The 22,373-nt window shown below is 33.8% G+C and overlaps 1 protein-coding gene across 4 annotated transcripts in view; it reads left to right on the forward strand.

Annotated features, from left to right (window-relative positions):
• SOX5 (SRY-box transcription factor 5) overlaps positions 1–22,373 on the forward strand; it is a 1,266,595-nt gene that overhangs the window by 471,724 nt on the left and 772,498 nt on the right. The window lies entirely within an intron of this gene.

Consider the following 22,373-nt stretch of genomic DNA (forward strand, 5'->3'; position numbering starts at 1 on the left):
ATGTTGCCATTGATGAATTGTGTAAAAAAAGTGATATGACATTGTCATCTTGAAGGTGTATGATTAAGTGGCGAAGTGTGCTAATCATATACTAGGAGCAAGTAATAACATTTGTTTGGTTACCCTGTGTACAGTATTGGTAGCCATGTATCCAGAAGAGATGTCAGGAAAAACTTCTAGGATATTGGTATTTACAGGAGGACTTGGACACATTTCACAAGACGAGAAGTCATCAATAGGTTGGGATCTGAACTGATAAAGGGAGTACCAATATTGATGACAAATATCCAGAAAGTTGTACTAAGAGAATAACGTGGCAGCTAGGTGGCTTAGTGGATAGAGTGCCAGGCTTGGAGTCAGGAAGACTCATCTTGCTGCATTCAAATCTGGCCTCAGGCACTTATTAGCTATATGACCCTGGCATGTCACTTAACTTTGTTTGCTTTAGTTCCTCATCTGTCAAATGATCTGGAGAAGGAAATGGTAAACCACTCCAGTATTTTTGGCAAGAAAACCCTAAATGGGGTTGTGAAGAGTCAGACACGAATCAAAATGACTGAACAACAAGAAGAGAATAATGGGAATACTATGAGTCTACTACTTTAACAAAAAAATTGTATACAATTCGGTAGATTACTACTGAAATAGTTCTTAATCTAAAAGGAGACACAAATAGGTCATTCTTAACTATTGGTACATGGAAGACATCTATCCTTTATTGGAATGGAAATGGTAGGGATCAAAAGCTTTGAAATCTATATCTGTATCTATAATGACTTGGTCCTTTTTCTTATGTTTAAATTACAGCCATGATTTAGTAAAGTATAATATATGTATTTCCTAAAGCCATTATAAGTTCTACTAGGGTACTCTAAGTTACACCATAAGTATCTTACATTTAGATCTATGTTGAATAACCAAGTACCCCGGGAATAATAACATTAATCAGCTACTTTGTCCTAACCATAGGGATATAGAGATTACACCCCTGATATAATTGGCATAGGGAACTCCTTAGGAAGGAGAGTAGGGAACTCCCTCTACTGATTCATGTTGACATTTTCTATGAAATTTATAGTCTTACAGAGTTTCCTATAGCATTGATAGATTAAGTGACTTTCTCCAAAACATCACACACATTGTGTGTCCTACAGGTACTGAGGCCAGTGCTCTACTGTACTACACTGTCTCTCCCTTACCTCATGTAAAATAAATTTTTGAGAGTGTACCTAAGTTTATTAAGGTGTTTTGTGAAGACAGTAATGTCTCCCATAATAATAAGTGAGTGATAGAGTCATAACCTGAAGTGAAATCATCTTGTGTTTTGGAATAATAATTTAGCTTTTTAATCAACATATTTTGCCCCTCTTTTGTGTCTCTTTTCTTTCTTTTTATTTATTTATTCATTCACTTATTTAATTGTTCATTTTTTAAACTTTTGAGTTCCAAATTCTTTCACTCCCTCAAGCCCTACCTCTACCCATTAAGAATGCAAGCAATTAGCTTGAAAAGGTCAAAATCCCCTATTGCATCCTGGCTATGTCCAGGCTGGTGACTTTGCACAGCCCTCCCTCACTTAAATCGAGTTCACTTGCATGTCATGGAATCACCTTCCTGATGTCATGGTCCTCTTTGAGAACAAAGGACAGGAAAAAACAACAGCAACAATATGATACCCATTATACATGTGAAGTCATGCAAAACATTTCCATATAACCCACGTAACCAAAAAAAACCCCAAAATTAAAGAAAATGGACAAAAAAATTATATGCTTTAAACTATACTCAGAGTTCATCTCTTCTCTTTCTGGATGTGGATATCTATTTTCATTATGAGTCTTTTGGAATTGTCTTGGATCATTATATTGATCAGAATAGCTAAATCTTTTACTGTTGCTTATCATTACACTTTTGCTGTTACTGTGTGCAATGTTGTCCTGGTTCTGCTCACTTCACTTTCCATCAGTTTATATAAGTCTTCCCAGGTTTTTCTGAAATTATCTTCCTCATCATTTCTTATAGTTACAGCACAATAGTATTCAATTACAATAATATAGCATAACTTGCTTAACCATTCCCCAATTGATTAGGCAACCCCTCAATTTCCAATCATTTGCCACCACAAAAAGAGTTTCAGTAAATGTGTTTTTTTGTATATATATATATATAGGTCATTTTCTTGTTTTTTTTTCCTTTTTTTTGATAACTTTTTTTTTGGTGACTAGTAAATAAGAGGAAAATTTCTGTTTTCTACGAGGAAAATCAAGCTGATTGGCTTTCACATTGGCCAGATCTCCAAATATGGCAAGCTTAAGTTAATCATTAAGGAAATGAGAAAAAAGAACCAAACACAGTAAGGAAATAGAAATAGTTTACTTTATTTTTACTAGGTCACACAAAGCTGTCCAGGTAATGATGAAAGGTGAGAATCTTCAGCTACAAAAGAAACTAGCCCTCGCTTATTCAGGGTATATACCAATACTTTAAAACCATATTGTTGGTATGTAGATACTTATATGGATATTGTAGATACTTATTTCATGTTATTAGTCTGTCATTTGATTTCACAAGATTTAGGGTTTAAAATTCAAGTGTATACATGTGTGAGGAGGATGGAGTGGAAGAGAGTATTAGATGAAGAGAAAAGAAGCAAAATAAGGAGACAATTGAAAAAACAGTAATCCATTCAATTAGCAGTTTTAAGTGCTTGCTATATGCCAATCACTGTGCTAAGCACTGGGAATACAAAGGCAAAAAGAAATGTCCCTGCCCTTGAGGAGCTCACATATGAATGGGGGAAACAATAACTAAACAACTATGTATATACAAGATACACAGAAGAAACATGAGGTAATTTCAGAAGGCACTGAAGAATGGAGGAGGGGGACAGGAAATGGCTTCTTGCAGAAGGTGGGATTTGAGGAATTCTTAAAATCCAAGCCTTTCCTGATATTCTTTCCTCCTCCCTCATCCTGATAAACCCCATTTTTGGTTCTTGGGAAGGCTGACTGTAGAAAACTAGAGTATAAGGTGAAACTATAAGTGGCAAAAGGTAATTTTTATGAAAATAGTCCTGTGGTGTTTTTAATGAAATCCTATTGAGCATGTAATGATCAAGGCTTAGGAGTCTTTTCTCCAGCAGTTGATAAGGTTTAATGTTTTTATATGTCACACGCAAAAAGTTATCTCATGGAAATTACATCTACCAGTATCATGACTAAATAAACTACGTGCTTCTTTCAAAACTATTAGTCTTGAATTTTCTAGTAATTTAAAATTACATTTTCACTTCATGCTAGGTACAGTGGTTCTTAATCTGTGTGTGTGTGTGTGTGTGTGTGTGTGTGTGTGTGTGTGTGTGTGTTATGGATCCATTTGGCAGTCTATTGAAACATAGACTCCTCAGAATTTTTTTAAATCATAATTGATGGAAATGCTAACTTTCAATTACAGGCTGGTGAAAATAAAGCTTTAGGTTTGTTGTAGCCAATGTCATGGACCTACCTAAAATCCATCAATGAAACACTTCAGGGTCCAGGGCTCTATGTTAAGAATCCTCATGCTAGGGAGAGGAACATTCTCCACAACTGCCTCCTCAGCCTTGTTCTTCTCCCCTAAATTTGTTCCCAGACTAGCAGGAACATCTTTTTATTCTGTCTGAGACCTATGTTCTTACAAATAACTCCTTATCATGAATTATTTAATATACATGTGCATGTTCTGAGTGCACAGAGAAAAGTTGACTTGGAGTCTAAAGCCTCAGTCTAAAGTCATCTCCAGTTCTGCCTCAGCCTCATCACTATTTTAAGTAAGTCCACAACACCTATTGATGATCTACTGTGTACAAAGCTCTTGTTCTATTATGTTGAAACAATTCACAAGTACAGAAGCTGTGTGAAGCCTTATTTCATATGGGAAAAGGAATTGGGATAAGAGAAAGGAAGGGAGCAATTCTCTATGCCCACATGAAGGTAAGCTCTTGTTGAAGATAAGGAAATGGAGCATAGTGACTTGCCAAAGGTCACTCTCTAAGTGACAGTAATTGGACTAGGTCCCATGTCTCTAGTTTCTAGGCCAATACTCTTGCCACTAGGCTAGCCATGCTGTTAAAAGCCAAATTTCATCATTTATGTTTTAATCAACGGGAATGAATTTGGCTCAGAACGTATAAAGAGTGAACTTGAGTGTTTATGTAGAAGGCCTGATTAGATTGTATTTAAATGCTAAGGTGAGTGTTCAGGTCAATAAACATTATACAGAAGATACATATAATAGCTCCTATAAGAAGGTTGAAAGCTGGACTACGTCATAGATATCACATATACTGTAAGAAGCCTTAGAGGACAATTCAGGAGCTACTTAGGAAAGGACAGGAAAAAATGTCTTAACAAAACTTTCAATACTTCTAGCATTAAAGGTGGTGTAGTATGGCCTACTGATATTACTAACACCTCATAAAGCTATTACAGAAATAAATAATGTTTTGATTTTTTTTATAATTTCAAAAACACCTTAGGAATTAATTTTTTTAAATGAATTTAATGGAGTTCACAAATTTCTAGATAGATCCCTGAGTACTTATGCCTTAGAGCAAAAATTGCTGTAGCATTTCTCAAAGTAATCCTTCTAAATACATGTCTATGTGGTAGGCTAGAGATAGGGACTGGGCTTGTGATTTCATCTATTTAGAAAACTCCAGGTGAGGAAGCCCCCTGTACAAACACTGGTCAGCATCTTGTCTTTGACTTAGTTTTAGAGAGTTGCTTAGAGCACTGAACGGTTAAGGGTTGTCAGTAGGGTCACATAACCAGTATGAATCAGAGGTACAACTGGAAGAAAGGTGTTTCTGCTTTTGAGACTGGTTCTATATAACTATGTCATGTTACCTCTTATGATAGGAATATATTTTAAATGACAGTGGAGTCTTTTTACACAATATAGTTTCAGTGTATAAAAAAACTTAACCTTTATTTTCATAGAGAAATATAACATATACATACATATATATAATACACACACACACACACACATATATATATATGTATATAATACTCCTTAAGTGAAAACATTATTTCTGAAGAACTGTTAGCTTTGAAGTTAGCATTATCACTCTTGCTAAATCAAAATACCACTATTTTAATAATGATGATTTTTATTTTTTAAATATCACTTTTTATCCTAAATAATCCTTAATTTCTATGTGCTGATTAATATTTGTGGTAACAATTCATCCTCTGAAATACTGCTACATTTATTTAAAAGGAATGATTTGCTTACCATGGAAATTTAATTTAGAATAGATCCACTGAGCACTTCAGATCTTGCCTCTCACACATATAGTCTGTGTGACCCCAGGCAAGTCACTTACCCATCAGTGCCTTAGCAACAGTCTTAAGACTTAGTTACAGATGAATTGCTGGTTTGAATTAATAGATGAAATTTTTATGCCGGAAATTGCTATCTTGGTCTCTTCCCTTTCCACCCCCCCCAATATATTCATTATACCACAATAACAAACTTATGTAAATATATATGTATATGTATATATGTGTGTGTGTCTGTATATGTGAGAATGTACGTGTTTATATACTAATGCAGACCACAATTCCTTCTAATGACTCTGTAATGATCATAATGATGATTATGGTAGCTAGTATTTACATAGTATTTTGAGGTTTGCAAAGTTCTTTACAAATATTGTCTCATTTGAGCTTCACAGCAACCCTGGGAGTTGGTGCTGTTATTATCCCCAGTTTACAGATGAAGAAACTGAGGCAGACAAAGTTTAAGTGGCTTGCCCAGAGTCACATAGCTAGTAAGTGTCTGAGGCTGAATTGGAACTAAAATCTTCAGCCCAGGTCCAACACTGTATCCACTGTACCACTTGTCTTCCTCTAGTAGATAGTTAAAAAGAATTACTGTGGCAGAAAAAATGATTACCCTATGGTCAAACTTATGTAAATATATATGTATACCCTATGGTCAACCTGATAATGAGTCCATCTAAACAAAGCCAATTGGGTACTTGGGCCATCATGAGATGCATACTTAAAGCATGCCTAGCTTCATAAGCACTGACAGAGTCTGCATTCTTTCAAAATAGCATCTGAGAACCCACAATTATGTTCATATCATAATGAGGCAACAAAGGAGGAGTTTAATGGAAGATCCTATTTGTGTGGGGGTATGCACATCCATACATGAATGCACATAGATGCAACCTATATTTAATGGAAATCCATATACTTTGTGTTCATGGTATGCTGAACACTACAGAAATTTCTATCGCTATGCTGTATACATATGTACACACATAGCTCTAAATAAATCCCATCTGCCTGGGTACCTATGACTATATGTCATTTTGTCATAGATATACAAGAGTTTGCTCTCAGCCTGGGAGTTTGATTTATACAATGATGGGCCTTCTATACTTGCTGATTCTATTCTCTATTATACTCAAAAGGCATCGTATTATCTGCCTTGTCTGATTTTCTTCTGTATCTCATTAAAGTAGCCTGCTGTGAAGCTAATTTTTCTTGCTCATTTTATTGATATTTTAGGAGAGTGAGATTTTTTTCCAAAGCAGCTCTTGCTTTAGTTTAGGTTTTTTGTAACTGTCAAAAGAAGGTTTTAGAACCACCTTCTAAAATAAATCAGAAAGGAAAGTAGCTTATTTTGGTATCTGTATTGAACTATAAATTACAGGTCATTGATCTCTTTTCCCACTTCCTTGCAATTATTTTTATTGAAGAATTTTGAAGAAAAAAAGGTAAAACAATACAATACATTAAAAGCAAGCTGATAAACAATACCTAGTGATGGGACTAGCACAAAGTGGGTTTGGAAATGATAACTTACATTTATTGAGAGATTAAGTATAATGAAATCTAGTATTGCTATTATTTCTCATTGCAAACTAATTTCTTATATCTAGAATAATTTGGACCAGTGATTCAATAAGTATAATTCTAAGCCAAATCATCATGAAATTGGAGTTTACTTCTAGCAGTCTACGTTGTTACTACAGGCAGGGTACAGTCACCAAATGAATACAATGACACCAGAGGGCAGTGGGACATATTCAGGGATTTATGAATGCAGTAGAGAGGTAGCATTGTGTAGTGGGTTAAGAATTGATCTGAGAACTAAAAGGTTCAAGTCTTATTTCTGACATGTACTGATTATGTGACCCTGAACAAGTCATCTAATCTTTTAGTGCTTTAGGAAAATCTCTAAAACAATAGATTTCAAAGAAAAATCCATCTTGTAAAGAAAATACTGTCCTTAATTAGTAAAGGCAGGTTTCTTACCACAGAATGCCATATCCTTGTGAAAACATATTTTCATCTCCTAGCCTATCCCCTATAGCTGTAGTAGAACTTATCCTAGGTTAACCTACCCTATTTGCCTCATGGAACAAAACCTACAACTATATTGAGATCATGGTCATGGTCATTTTTGGAAAGCAATGCACTTCTACATATGACATTTTTGTCAGTCTGAAGCAGAACTGGCAACATTCTGAATAGTCAATGATGGCTTTCAGTATCCAATTGGATAATTAAATCTAAGACTGGTAGTTTTAGAAAAAGACAAAGGAAGGAACATGGAATATGAAGAATATTAGATACGGAGTCACTGAGTTTCAATCCTGACTCAGCTACCTTCTGCCTGGAGGTCTGTGGACAATTCATTCAATATTTATGATCCCTGAGGCTAAGTTTTCTTATCTATAAAATGAGCACATTGGACTAGATAAATTCTCAGGACTCTTCCAGCTGTAAATCTATGATCTGATAATCTCTGAGTTTCATCTCAGCTTCAAATCCTATCATCCTGTTATTTATGCTTCCCTCTGTGGAAAGCTCCCTTAAATACAAGTCCTAGAGTCCCATAGGCTTATTTTAGAGTATGGACAGTTATGGCTGAGGGGAAAGTGGTCCTTCCCCAGACACATCATCGTATAAATCAGATTTTACTCAAGGAGAAGGCCACTGGGAATTCTCACCCAGGTTGTGTCAACACATCTAGCTAATACTAGATCAGGATCTCTGCAGTCCCCTGTGATAGAGGGAAGATAGCTGGGGAAATAAAGCACCATAGAATCAGAGACATTCCCAGAGAAGATAATGGATGCCATATTGCTGCTTCTACCACTGAATCTGTAGGCCCAAAAGTCATTAATAAGTTAGGCTTTGTAAACTACAAATCATTCAGAAAAGAAACAGTATGTAACAAGGAGAGAGAAGCTGTGTTCCTGTCACACCCAAACACATAATAAGATGCATGCTGTCTATAATATTTAGCTCTATTTGGAAATCCATCAGTTAAAAATAAGAATCAGGGAACCTTGAGACATGATAGGACACAAATTAAACTTCTACCTTCTAGGTTTTTTTTTAATCTGATACCTATTGATGATATCATTTGACAGCTTTAATTATCTAATTCTTTAATTATCAAATTATCAATATTTGTAGTAGAATTTTTTTAAAAAAAGAGAGACTATAGTAGTATGAGTACTGCGCCTGATTCATGCTTAAAAAAAAGCTTGTCATCTAAATGAGATAAAAATTATTTATATATGTAAAGCATTTGGTGTCTTCATTTAAAAAAAATGAGTCTAAGTCTCCCTGTGTCTGCATCTCTATCTTGTCCAGGCTAGAAGAGAAGTGGCCACCTTCTTGTCCTGTTCCAATACTATTCAGCACAGCAGCTATAACTTGATGTAGTTTTGTGGTTTTAATTGTCAGTTTGCTTCTCCTTAGATAGCCTGGTGGCCCTTCACTGTTGGGAGCTTACCATATCATGTCAAACAGTACAAACACTAGACTGGCTTTCGACCTACTGTAGCTCAGATTCCCAAACTCAAACAATTCACCAGACTCAGTCTCCCCAGAAGCAGAAAATATTGGTATGCACCACTACACCCAGCCTATCCACATTTTTGAATTTAGAAATAGCCGAGTAGATTTGTCAACTGGCTAATACCATTATTGGTACCAGTAACTCAAGCTTATAAATTAGGAATGAAGAACATAATTTCAGAAATAAAATAGGACTTATAAATTCATGATTCATATTTTTATGCTTGTAGATTTTATAGAGAATGAAGGAGGTTATCATAGGAGTTTGTATTGGGCCCAGATAATGATCCATGGGCACTGCCATGATATCATTGGTTAAAAATAAAACATAATTAAATACTTTAAAAATTCAAAATATTAGGCGTATGTAATTTCATTGGTGTGGGAAGCATGGTGAGTCAACCATTGATTTGAAAAAAATCTGAAGATTTTAGTGATTTGCAAGCTCAATATGAGTAAGCTATATAATGTGGTAGACAAAAAAACCTAATGTCACCTTAGGTTGTCTTAAGAGAGGCCTTAAGGGGCAACTACGTGGTGCAATGGGTACAGCACCAGCCCTGAAGTCAGGAGAACCTGAGTTCAAATCTGGTCTCAGACCAAACACTTGATGCTCCCTAGCTGTGTGACCCTGGGCAAATCACTTAACCCCAATTGCCTAAAAAAGGCCTTAGCTTTTAAGATTAGAGAGTCATTAGACTCACAGTACTCTTCCTTCAAAAGACCTCATTTAGAGTATTGTTTACATTTTTGGGAACCATAATTTTAGAAAGATGTTAATCAGATAGTATCCAAAAGAGGACAATCCATATATATTAGGTCCTTGAGTCCATATCCTGTGAGGATCAGTTAAAGATCATGTGGACATATTTAGCCTGGAGAAGATAAAACTCATATAACTATGTCCAAGTATTTGAAGGTATTTTATGTGCAACAGGAATTTGGCCCTCAAAACCAGAACCAAATATAAGGTGGAAGTTGCAAAAAGTTGGATTTAGACTTGATGTCAGGAAAACCTTTCTAACAATTAGAGCTGTGAAAAAGTAGGAAGGACTGCCTCAAGAAGTGATCAATTTCTCATTCTTGGGGATTTCTTCATGTGTGGTTTGAACTTAATGGATCTTTAGGTCTCTTCTAAATCTCAAATTCTGTGATTCTTTAAGAGTAGATAGTCTGCTAAAGTTGTTGTGACCAAAAAACCAAAAGTAATCATACCATGGGCAATATGTTGATAATCATGTACAATATGCTGAAAATTCTCTCTTAATTAAAACAAGATGGCCCTTGAATATCCATTCAAAGCATGGTAATAATATAACAGAACATAGTAATGATATAGTAATAATAATAAAAACAAAGTAATAACATAGTAATGCCTGTTAATAAAATAATCAAACTTCTTGGCCTTTAGCATCAAGGCCTTTTACAACCTAATGACATCCTAACTTGAAAGCCTCCTGTCAGACAAAGCCCTTTCACATACTCTTCATTTTAGCCAAAATGGTTCACTCTCTGTTCACTATAGATGTCCTCTACCTTCCTGCATCTGTACTTTTGCTGACATTGTTCCCTATTCTTGGATTGCCTTCTTCCTCATACTAGCCCTGCTGAATTCTTAACCACCATTTAAAGCCCAACATAAATACCTTCAGATTTCCTTTGTCAATGATGATCTTGTACTGCTCCCTACCATCTCTCATAACACTCTGCTTGCTTCTCTCTCTAATGTACTTATATTTTATTATTTTATACTCCAGTTATTTGTTCATGTGTTATATGCCTCACCTAGACTGTAATCTTCATGGGATTTTGTCTAAGTATTGCATCTAACCCAATAATTAGTACCCTGCTTTACTAGGGGTAGTTACTTAGTAAATGTTTACTACTTTGAATTAAATTGAAAGTAATGGGTGTGATATGGTGGAAAGAGACTACTTAACATGCTAGTTCCATTAATTCTATCAACATACTCACTTGTAAATCCCTTAAACTGTCTGCCATAGTTTCCTTATCTGAAAAATTTCAATGTAATGACCATCATCGTATTACATCAGAATACTATAGCAAATGTCATTAAGAGATTTCAAAAATGTTTATTAGATAAGTACTTTATAAGTAAATCTATTGTTACAACACAATTAGTATAAAAGAAAGGTAGAAGTTGACATTATTATGAAGTAGTGGAAAATATGTAGACCAAGAGAAAGAGTGAGCTGTAGTACTGTTTCTGCTAGCTAATAGAGTTTAGCCTGAGGTAAGTGATTTTGCCCACTTATAGAAGTCTCAGTTTTTCTATCTGAAAAAATGGGACAATAATATTACTTACCTTGCAAAAGTATTATGAGGATCAAAAAAAATTGTATTTATTACAAAGCTTTGTAAGCAACAAAAGGCTAAGTGGCATCTATGATAATAATATTAAAGTTATTATCATGTTTATTTTTCTCTGAGTTAAAGGTTGATTCCCTTAACGTTAATTTACTTATTTAGTTAAAAGAGGTGAGTGAGAAAGATGTGGTTTCAAGCTCTATTTCTAGCACATATTGGCAGTGTGACTCTGGGCAAGTCATTTAACTTCTCACTATTCTAGGCCACAGGCATCAAACACATGCACCACTTCAAAGTGCATTGAACTAGATTAAACTGTAATTGGGAAATATCTAACAAAATAAATTAAAATGAAATAAAACATAGATAATATCACATTTTAAAACTGTCAATATGCACCCACAGGGATCTTTGTACAAGGATTGGGGACCTCTATTTATATTTGACACCACTGCTGGAGGCAACTTTCTAAGATAAAAAAAAAATTACAGAGCAAGTTCCAACCTGTATTGGTAAAGAGAGTTTCTTCATTTCAGAGTTTGCTAGATCAATAGAATCAGAACTAGTCCCTGTCCTATGTAAAATGACTAGACTTTGAGATACTTTTAGTGGACTAGCTTAGAGCACAGACAGGCAGCATGCTACAGTGGGACAGATATTGTCTCTAGAGTTAGCAGGCTTCAGTTGAATGATTGCTCTGGTACTTAGATTTTGTCTGACCATATTCAAGTAACTAAATCTCTCTGGGATTCAGTTTCCTCATATGTAAGATAAGACAGTTAGTATAGAGGATATCTAAGATTCCTTCTGTCTCTTAATCTATAATAAAGAAAATGAGAACCAGTTGCCATCATTGAACTACAATCCACTCTAAAATTAAAATCCTATAGGAAAAAAAAAAACAAGATAACCTTTTCTTGCCAGGTAAATAGCTAGGATGGTATATTGAACATTATATATTTTTTTTAATTTATAGTGGACCATCATGGAAGATCAAAGGTTGATTGCCTACCTTTGTAGGTACAAGGCTGATATTGGAGAGAAAAGAACTGTTCTAATCTTCTTTTCCCATTTTTACTCTCCTGTAAAAGCGATACCTGGGCAGGACAGTGGCACAGTAGATTGAGTGTTGGGCATGGAGTCAGGTGGACTCATCTTCCTGAGTTCAAATTTGGCCTCAGACACTTACAACCTGGGTGACTGTGGGCAAGTCACCTAACCCTGTTTGCCTCAGTTCCCCATCTGTAAAAATGAGCTAGAGAAGGAAATGGGAAACCACTCTAGTATCTTTGCCAAGAAAACCCTAACTGTGGTCACGAAGTATCAGACATGACTGAAAAATGACTGAACAAAATAGTTGAACCTATTTTACAATTTGTTATCCTTTGACAAGGTGGCATATAGGAATGGAAATTAAAAATTTGCTCTTTTTCTTGGGAAATTAATTATTTCAGTGGAGGAGGTTATAAAAAACTGCACATCAGATGCCTAGACATAAAGATTTAGAGAAAAATGTTTTTGGATGCTGGAATTTTTTAAATTAAAAAATAGGAGCTCAATTGTTCTAGTTTTCAGCCACTCACACTCATTTGAAGACAAAATGTTTGAGTTTATATGCCCCAGAGTATATATGTTTGGACAATAAAGCATCAACTACAATTGCTACTAGTGTGTATTACATCTATTTCATAACAGCCGGCATGTTCTGTTTTATAGATGCTAAGAAATTCATTGTTCTTATTGTGTATCTAGAGATCCATTTAAGAAAATGGTGTGAAAGTTATAAACTTAAATAGTATTTTCCCACTAGATTCTCATTCACTGATATAGTAAGTAGAGAAGGATTTGTGTCCCTATAGAAAATAACTAGTGTACATTTATTTTCATAATCATTCATGGAAAAAAAAATGTTCCTTATGTATAACACACAATTAGAAATTTGTCATGTCAGTTATTTTCTAGTGAAAACATTTGATCTAGGAGTATGACTGGAAATGTGGCTACCATTTGTCATTTCACAGACTGCAGAATCATGAGTTTCTTCTGCATGTTTCTTACCAGATAACTAGTCCTGTCGATGTTTGGTAGAAACAGAAACATTCAGAGAGTTTAGATGACAGCAGTATTGAACCAGGGAGAGAAAAAGAAAAGATACAGATTTCTATGTTTTCATGGACTCACCTTCTTAATATGATGCTCATTCATTACTGTAAGAAAGCATTATGCTGAAGTACCTGTGTGTCTATACACTTCTCTGCTAGACATTGTATAGAACAGATTAAACTGATAGGAATCTCTACCCCCTGGGGCTACAAGACTAAAACAGGCAACTGTGGTTTCAGTAAAAAGCTCATAATATTTCCAAAATAAAACCTTGAATAATTACAGAAATAGGAATTGAGAGGCTTACCTGTTTGAGAGAGGATAATGATGATAGTAGGAGTACATGACTAGATAAAGGGGATATTGTAAAAGTTTGGCATGTTCCTATTTAAGATAGCGCAATGATAACTTATACTATCTTCATTGTTTTGTGTTACCTTCTAAGGTCATGGATAGAAAAGGTCATGATTTGTTTCATAATAATAATAATTAGCATTTATATAGTGGTGGAAAATTTGCTTAAAGTACTTTAAAAATACTGTATTTTAGAGCAGTGGGAGATTTCTTTTGGCCAAAATAAAGTACTTTAAAATGACAAAATGTCTTAATATTATTTAAATAGTTTGAAGTTACTATCACAGTTGCTTTAAGTAATTTATGTGACAATGCTGTCTAACTATATTATGGTCTGTGATTTGAGTTCCTCTTCATTTTTTAAAAGTTTTCTAATAGTTCAGAAGGGGACACAAACACAAGGTAAATTTGTACAACCTTGTTAAATTTGATATTTACCTTAAAAAACAAATTATATATATATTACGAGTTCATGAGTTCACATACCATCTTTTTTTGTTCTTTGTATACTCACCCTTTGTATTTGTTAATTTTTGTGAGGTTTATAATAAAAAAGAAAATATTTTTTAAAAATAATTCTAGTGCTGCCATGGTCTGGCTTTCACTTAAGTGAAATTAAAAGTCTGGCTGTTGGGTATTACCTCTAGACCAACTGAAATAGCTCTTCCAACTAACATCCTTAGGGTCTCATTAAGAAGAGGCTCACAGCATGCCTGACACCAGTGAATATTTGCAGAGCTCATTTACCTACATTACAGACCAAAAAAAAAAAAGCATGAAAGATCCCACTGAAGTGGTGAAGGCTGAGGGCATCAGTTCCCATTATCTAGGTTACTCACCTCTAACAAAAGTTGATGACCTACCAGGCAATGTCTAGTAATCTCCTTTAAATTTAGAGAGGAGAGTGAGGAGAGGGCTGAGGGAGAGAGAGAGAGGGAGAAACAAAAGGAAAGAGAGAGGGAGAGACCTCACAAAACTGATGAAGTGGTACGACAAAACATCTTCAGAGATATAATTTCCATACTAAAAGAGTAATTAAACTGTAACTTTGACAAAAGGAAAAAACTTCTAAAATCCAAAAGACATGATAAACTCTGTGTGTGAACCCAGTATATTCTAGAATTTGATTTTTTTTAAAAATTGTTTTCTTTTAAGATAAAAATAACATTCACATTGTTGGCTGTCAGTATTGGCTGAATATCTTAGCTGAGTATCTTTTTTTTTCCTTATCAAAAGTAGTGTTTGTGCTTTGCAATTTTTCTGACCTGAGAGAACTGGCCAAGACTTTTGTCACTGACTTCACTCTTGACTTCATTTTGATTCTGGGATTTTGGCAGTATTAAAGCCCCTCCCAATCAAAAATCACCATTGAAATATTTTTAATACACAGAAAAGAAGGAAGGTAAGGAGCCACGATAACAGGATAATTTTGTAAGTAACAAAGAATTCATTAATTTTTTCATATTTTCATTAATTCACTCATTTTTAAAAATTATTTTTAAAACATAGAATATTTCTTATTTTAAATGATTTTGTGGAGAAAACTCTTTTGGAGTTCTGTTGTATAAGTAGGAATGCTCTTTTTTAACTGGTTAAGTTTAGAATAAAAAAATTAAAGATACACCAAGTCATTTTGTGATTAAATGTCACAATTTTAATACAAAGCAACAAATTTCAAGCATTTCACAAAATGGCCTTTAACTATGAAGAAAAACAATTCAAACAACTCAGGACTATGCCACAACCATTAGAAATTATAGAAAAGAATGGAATACAATATTCTGAAAAGCATAGGAGCTTGTAACAAACCAAAATGCTTTATACTATAAAGCTGATGATAATTTGAGAGGGATAGAGGGAAAGAGAGGAAGAAAGATTTGATATATTTCTGTACAAAAAAAAATAAAACGGAAGCAAACAAAACGTTGACGTATAGACATTACAAAAAAAAAGAAATGCAAGAAAGGTAAACAAATAAAATTCTCAAAGGAATTTTAAGCAACGAAAAAAATCCCTCATATTTGTAGTCTGTTGCTTAAATAAGCTGGACTGAGGGGCAAATGTAGGAAATCTGAGTTAGAGCAATGGAGGAATGATTGTGATTGGTGTTTGTGGGGGAGATATTGGATGTTCAAGCTATAAAGGTAAATAAAAAGCTAGCTTTAAAGAATGTTCTCATGGTAGGCATAAGGGTATAAGTAGGCATACATGTGTCATGAAAGAAAAATCCTTTATGATAGCTTTCATTTGGGAACAATGGACCTATTAGACCGTTTTCCACAAGCAAGTCCCATCCCAGATTTCTTACCATCCCAGAAAATATAATTTCTGGATCCCTGGAAGAAACTACTACCCTCAAAGTGCTATGGAGAAATATAATAATAAATAAGATCACTTTGTCTTAGGATCAGAGAGTGGCTATACTAAGGACAAGGAATAGGACTAAGCATCATGCCTTGGGATACAGAATGACTCCTATAACTAATATTGCTTTGTTCATTTATTGGCATTTTTGAGAATAAAAAAGCAGGGGGAAAAGGCCCCACAAAAGTTTTTTTAAAAATCCAGACATAGATGATTCCCAGATAAACAAATATGCTAATATGCAAACAATTAAATACATAGAGGTGAGCTCTATAAGCATAGTTAGAAAAATCAAACAGGAAATGGAACTCAAACTTCATACTCCAGAAGCTCTACATTTTGTATGGGACTTATGAAGGATGAAGAAGGAACAAGTAAAGATATACCAAATGAATAGAAGAAGTTCCTGAATAGACCTGAAGGGTAAAGAAATAAAGATGAGAACAAAGTACAAGGAATCTTCTTTGAAAGGGTAATGTGAGAATGTTATTTAAGCTAAGAGATTCAAGATAGAAGTTGGGTGTGATTTTGAATCCAGTACTTACCTGGGTGGGGAAAAAAGGACAATCAAATAGAGATGGAGCAAGGTATGAAGAATAAAGAAAGCTAACCTATATTATGCTTTAAAGTATCAGAGGCAAAGTACCAATATCAATGTTTATTCGCTAAATGTCATAGTTCATTCCTTAATATATTCCCTAACTTCATTAGAAAAAAGTAAACTGAATTACAAGAAGACACAGAGAAGTAACAATAATCATAGAATACTTCAATGTTCTTTTCTCAGAATTGGATAAATGTATAAAGAAGAAAAAAAAAGAAAGAACTGAATAAATTGTTGGAGAAATTAGATCTGAAATACATGGTGGCCTCTGAATAGGACTATTAAGAATAAATTGAGATATTTGTAAAACATTTTGTAAACATTAAAGCACTATATAAATACTAGTTATTATTATTATCACCAGCATCATTATTATTCTGTCTTATCATTAGAGACACCTTTACAAAAACAAATCTGTTGCTATGGCACAGAGAAATTGTGAATGAACGTAAAAAGGCAGAAATATTAAATACATCCTTTATAGTCCATAATTCAGTAAAATACTAGTTAATACAAGGAACACAAGCAAAGATGCTGACCAATATAAAAATTAAATAATTACATGTTGAATAATGAGTTTCTTAAAAGAAAAAAGTAGGAAATAATGAACCACAAATGTCAAAAAAAACCTAATCTAAAAAGACATGCCCAAATTTATGCAGTTAAGTAATACTCAAAAGCAAAATATATTTGAAAACATTAACAAAATAGGAGAAGAAAGTATTAGCACGTGAAGTTTGAAATAAAAACCCTAGAGAACCAACAAATGAATAAATTCCAAATAAATACAGAGATTTTTTTTTAATTCAAGGACAAATAGATAAAATAAAAGAGTAAAAGATATAGAAAAGATAAAGAAAAAATAAAGGTTTGTTCTCTAAAAATATTAACAAAATTGATAAGCTTTTATATAAAATTATCACAAAAGAGAATATCCAATTTCTGAAATTAATAAATGATATTAAATCATAGTAATTGAAATAAAGAATTATAGTAATTTATTGCACAAAAAGTTGCCTACAAAAATAAAACGTCATAATAACTAAACATGAAATATCTACCTTAAGTGACCCAATCTCAGAAAGTGAAGCAAATTAGAAACAAAATAATTACTAGGGGTAAAAATAATCCAGTGTAATTTACAGGTAAATTATATCAGATGTTTAAAGAACAAGCATTGTCTTTGCTACACAAATTATTTTCAACCATTGAAGAAGAGATCCCTCCCCCCATTTTTAGGAGAGAAATATGTTCCTAACCCCTAGTTTAGGAAAGAATAAATTAGTAGAAGAGAAATATAGATTAACATTACTGAATATTGAAGCAAAATAAGTATAATACTGGGACAAAAAGTCTACAGCAATATAACCAAAATTATTTACTATAACCAAGATAGATTTAGGTCATATATACAAGCATGGTTCAAAATTCAGAAAATATCGTAATTCATAATATTAAAACTAAAACCAACCAAAACTAAAAAAAAATTATAAAAAATAATGCTTAAAAAACCTTTTCACAGCATGCAATTGATGCTTAAACAGTATAAAACATAGGCAAAATTGAATCATTTCTTAATATGAAGTTTAATGTATACCTAAAACCAAAATTTAGCGTAATTCGCAGTGTGTAGAACTCTAGAAAATTTCAAAATAAAGGCAGGGGTAAAGAGAAGATGTCCCCTCCCCTCTCCTCACTATTATTTGATCTAGGAATGCTAGCAATAGCAATGACAAGATAAAAAAGAACAAAAAGCTTAAACATTGGCAAACCCTAGATAATCTACATAGAAACTAATTGAGATAATTAATAATTTCAATAAAATATCAGGATACAAAATAGATTCACAAAAAATTTTAGCACACTGTTTAGTAAATGCTTGTTGTTTGACTGATGGAGTCAATATGCTGATATACACTAAAGAAGTAAATGCAATAATAAAATAATATTTAGCAAGAAGAAAAGAGAGCTAAGCAGTTGAGGTTCACTGTTGGTCTGAACCCATATAATAAATATGAAATACTGCCTAAGTTAATTTTTGTATTTAGTGTTTTAAAAATCAAACTAGCAAGGGAATACTTTATAGAGTTGGATAAATTAATAACAGAATTATTCTAAGGAAAAACAAATCTCACAGAATCTCACAGAAAATAATGACAAAAAGTAGAAATGAAGGAGATTAGCATTTCCTAATATTGGAGATTCCCTCTCCCTCTTCCTCTCCATCTTCCTCTCATCTATCTATCAGTGGAACAGGTTAAATAAGCAAGAAGAAACAATCTAACTCAATTGTACCATTTAGTTCCTCACTCTGAATCTATCATCCTATGAGTATTTAATAGAATTAAGAACAAACTATTTAAGTAAACCCTACCCCACAACTGGATAAGAACTACTAGAAAAACTGAAAAAAAATAGTTTGGCAAAGAATACATACAGCAGCATTTTGCACCACATACCACAGTAAGTTCATAGAATCATAGCTTTAGAGCTAAAAGGGACCTGGGAGGCCATCAAGTCCAAATTCCTTTTTTTTTAATCAGATGCAGAAACTTAAGCTAAGAGAAAGTAAATACCTTGCTAAAAGTAATATGCCTATTAGGTGCCAAGAAAGGATTCTAATTTGTCTTCCTGACTCCCAAGATCAGAACTTCAGACAATGTTCCACTTATGTATTTAGTTAGATTATAAATAGAAATTCTGTTTACATATTTAAAAATCATTTTTTTTAATTGGAGGAAAGGTGGGGAAATGGCATTGTGGAATGGTGAACATGGTTCTACAAGCATATGTTAGTTGGTTTACTGAATTTTTTTAATCTCTGTTATAAGGAGAAGCTATTGTTCACAGAAAAGTTTTGTTGAAATTTTGTAGGGTTTTCGGAGATGATCTAGTTCATGCATGTTGAATATGGAAGAAGAAGAAAAACTTCAAATTGGGAAAATATTTTCATGAAATATCTCTTATAAGAGTCCAGTATCCAAAATTCATAGGGAATTCTATTTCCCCCCAAATCTTTTCCAGTTGACAACTGGGCAAAGATTAGAATAAGAAGCTGTCAAAAGGTGAATTGCAGTCCATCAATAACCACATGAAATGTTGTTCAAAATAACTAATAATAGAAGAAATGCAAATTAAACAATAAGGTTTCACTTCATATCTACTATATTTTCAAAGATGCCATAAGATGGAAATAATGTTGGAAGCTCTTCAAGAAGATGAGCACACTGGTCTAACTATTCTGAAAAACAGAAAATATGCTGAAAAGTTAATAAAATGACTTTATGCTTTGATCCAAATATCCCACTTCTTGGTATATACTCCAAGGGGGTCAAAGGAAGGGAAAAAATATCAATAGTAATCAAATAAAAGACACATAATAAATTAAACCCTTTTTGGGGTATCAAAGAATAGCAGATTAAATGGGTGCTCACCATCTGGGGAATGGCTTGACAAATATTGATATATAAAGTAATGGAAGAGCATTTTGCTATATGAAATAAAAACATGTGAAAATTTCTAATAACCATGAGAAGACATGGGGATTGATGCAAAGTGACAATATGCATATGACTGTATTCAACATGAATGACTACCACATTAAAAACAGCAAAAACTATAAAACAAAGACAAATGCTATGAATTACAATGACCAAGTTTTGCCCAGGAGGAAGTAAACAACAATATATCTTCCTTCTTCCATTTTAGAGGTGAGGAAATAGGATTGTAGAATGGTGAACATGGTCCTAGTAGCATTTGATATGTTAGTTGGTTTTGTTGATTTTTAAAAATCTTTGTTACAAGGAAAAGTACTATTCATAGAAAAGTTTTGCGGAAATTTCATAGGGTTTTCAGAGATAATCTAGTTCAACTTTCTCAGAGTCAGGGGTGTTCTGGAACCATCTCTAACCAGATTATGAGAGCCCATTGTTAAATTTTCAGTATGAGTATTCACACCTCGGAAATTGGTAAACATTACAAGTCATGGCTTAATTTATTGTTTTGTTGGCTGTATAGACTTAAGAACATGTTAATAATTTAGATGAAAATTAAATATGCGTGTATACATTTCCCCTCCAGTGATACTGGTTGTTAAACATTTATCAGCACATTCCTGCATTATTCTATAAATATTGTTTCAGCTTAGCAGAAGTGCAACAAAAAGCCACAGAATGGAGATCTGATGTTGTAGGCTAATCAATAATGAAAATGGTAATAATAATGATAATGGTAATAATAATAACTGGCATTTATAAAACACTTTAAGGTTTGCAAAGTGCTCTACAGTTGTGATTTCATTTGAACCTCAAAACAGTTTATGCAAAGAGGGAAACAAATTAAGGGCAATTTCTGTTTGTTTCTGGTAGCTAGAGCAACATTACATAGGCATGGGAAAGCCAAAGAGACCCAGTGTTTGGAGCATTGAAGCAAATTTGGGCTAGGAGCCCTAAGAAACTACATAGCTGATGACAGTAGGTTGGACCAGCTGGTATAGCCCTAATCAGATGAAGGGTGTAAGATAAAGACTGCTTAGAAGGAGTGAAGAGTAGTAGAGTAGTATCTGATGATTGGATTACCTGAATTTTATGGTGGACCTCACAAAGTAAAATTGAACACTTGACTATGTTACATTAATGGGATCATTGCAAACCTTTCTTTAATTAGCATTGTAAGACCATAGTGGAGCAACTTTATGCTTGACACATCTCTGCACAAGCAGACTATTGTCCAAATACAAATATTATTGTATTTAGATGTTCTATAAAGTTTGTTCAACAATATGTGTACCAGAAATTCATCAGACCTAAGATCAAAATTTGGTTGAAAAATATAGTAAGAAAGAATAATAATGAGGAAAAGATATGATATAAATTTTAAATACTGAGCTGTGAACTTAAACGACTCATGGGGGAAAATATGGGAAGCTGTCTACATTACTTGCCCAGGGTCGTACAGCTGGTAAGTGACTGAAGCCAAATTTGAACTCAGGTTTTCCTGACTCCAGGTCTGGCACTCTATCCACTGTGCCACCTAGCTATGGCACAGAAAGTGCTTCAATCAGCATACATCTGAATTGTGAGAGAGACATCACTGCTGAAGGTAATACTGGATTGAAATATAAACATGTCTTTAAAAATGATGAAGAGGGATGATGGATAATTAATCATTGTCCTCTTATAAAGCAGAGTGAAAGCAGTGGATGGCAAAAACAGGTTAAAGAGCATTTAATAAGCTGTCCAACTAAGCAAAGTCATCCAAGAGCATCCAAGGATTAAAATGGAAGGAAGACTACAAATTGAAAGGAAAACATTTATTTAAAAATCAACAATTTTTTTCTCCATCAAAGAGAAGGGAACCTCTGTGCTTACAGCTTCATGTCATGATTCTTGAGATACATACTTAGAAAGCAGCTTAGAAGTGGTACTAAAGATTAGTGCAACCAGATTAGATCAGATAACTCTCTCTAATAATAAACATCAAGTGAGGCATAAAACTTGGAAACAATGCTCATCAAAGGCATTTACCACCAAGTAGGAGAAGATCCAATGCACATTCTAGATCAAGAAGAGATTCTCTATGAATGATGAGATATCTTGTTCATTCATACTTGTAGATAACATTACACTATTGCATCAAGCTATAGGATGTTGTGTATCCTCCTGAAAGAGATCTGTGATCACTCAAAGGAGTTTGGTTTGGCTTGTCCAGCCATACAGGAAAGATCAGTGCATGTTGTGTGTGAGTAGGTT

Source organism: Phascolarctos cinereus, unplaced genomic scaffold (assembly GCF_003287225.1).
Source record: "Phascolarctos cinereus isolate Bilbo 61053 unplaced genomic scaffold, phaCin_HiC Scaffold_1;HRSCAF=81, whole genome shotgun sequence".
Lineage (NCBI taxonomy): Eukaryota > Metazoa > Chordata > Mammalia > Diprotodontia > Phascolarctidae > Phascolarctos > Phascolarctos cinereus.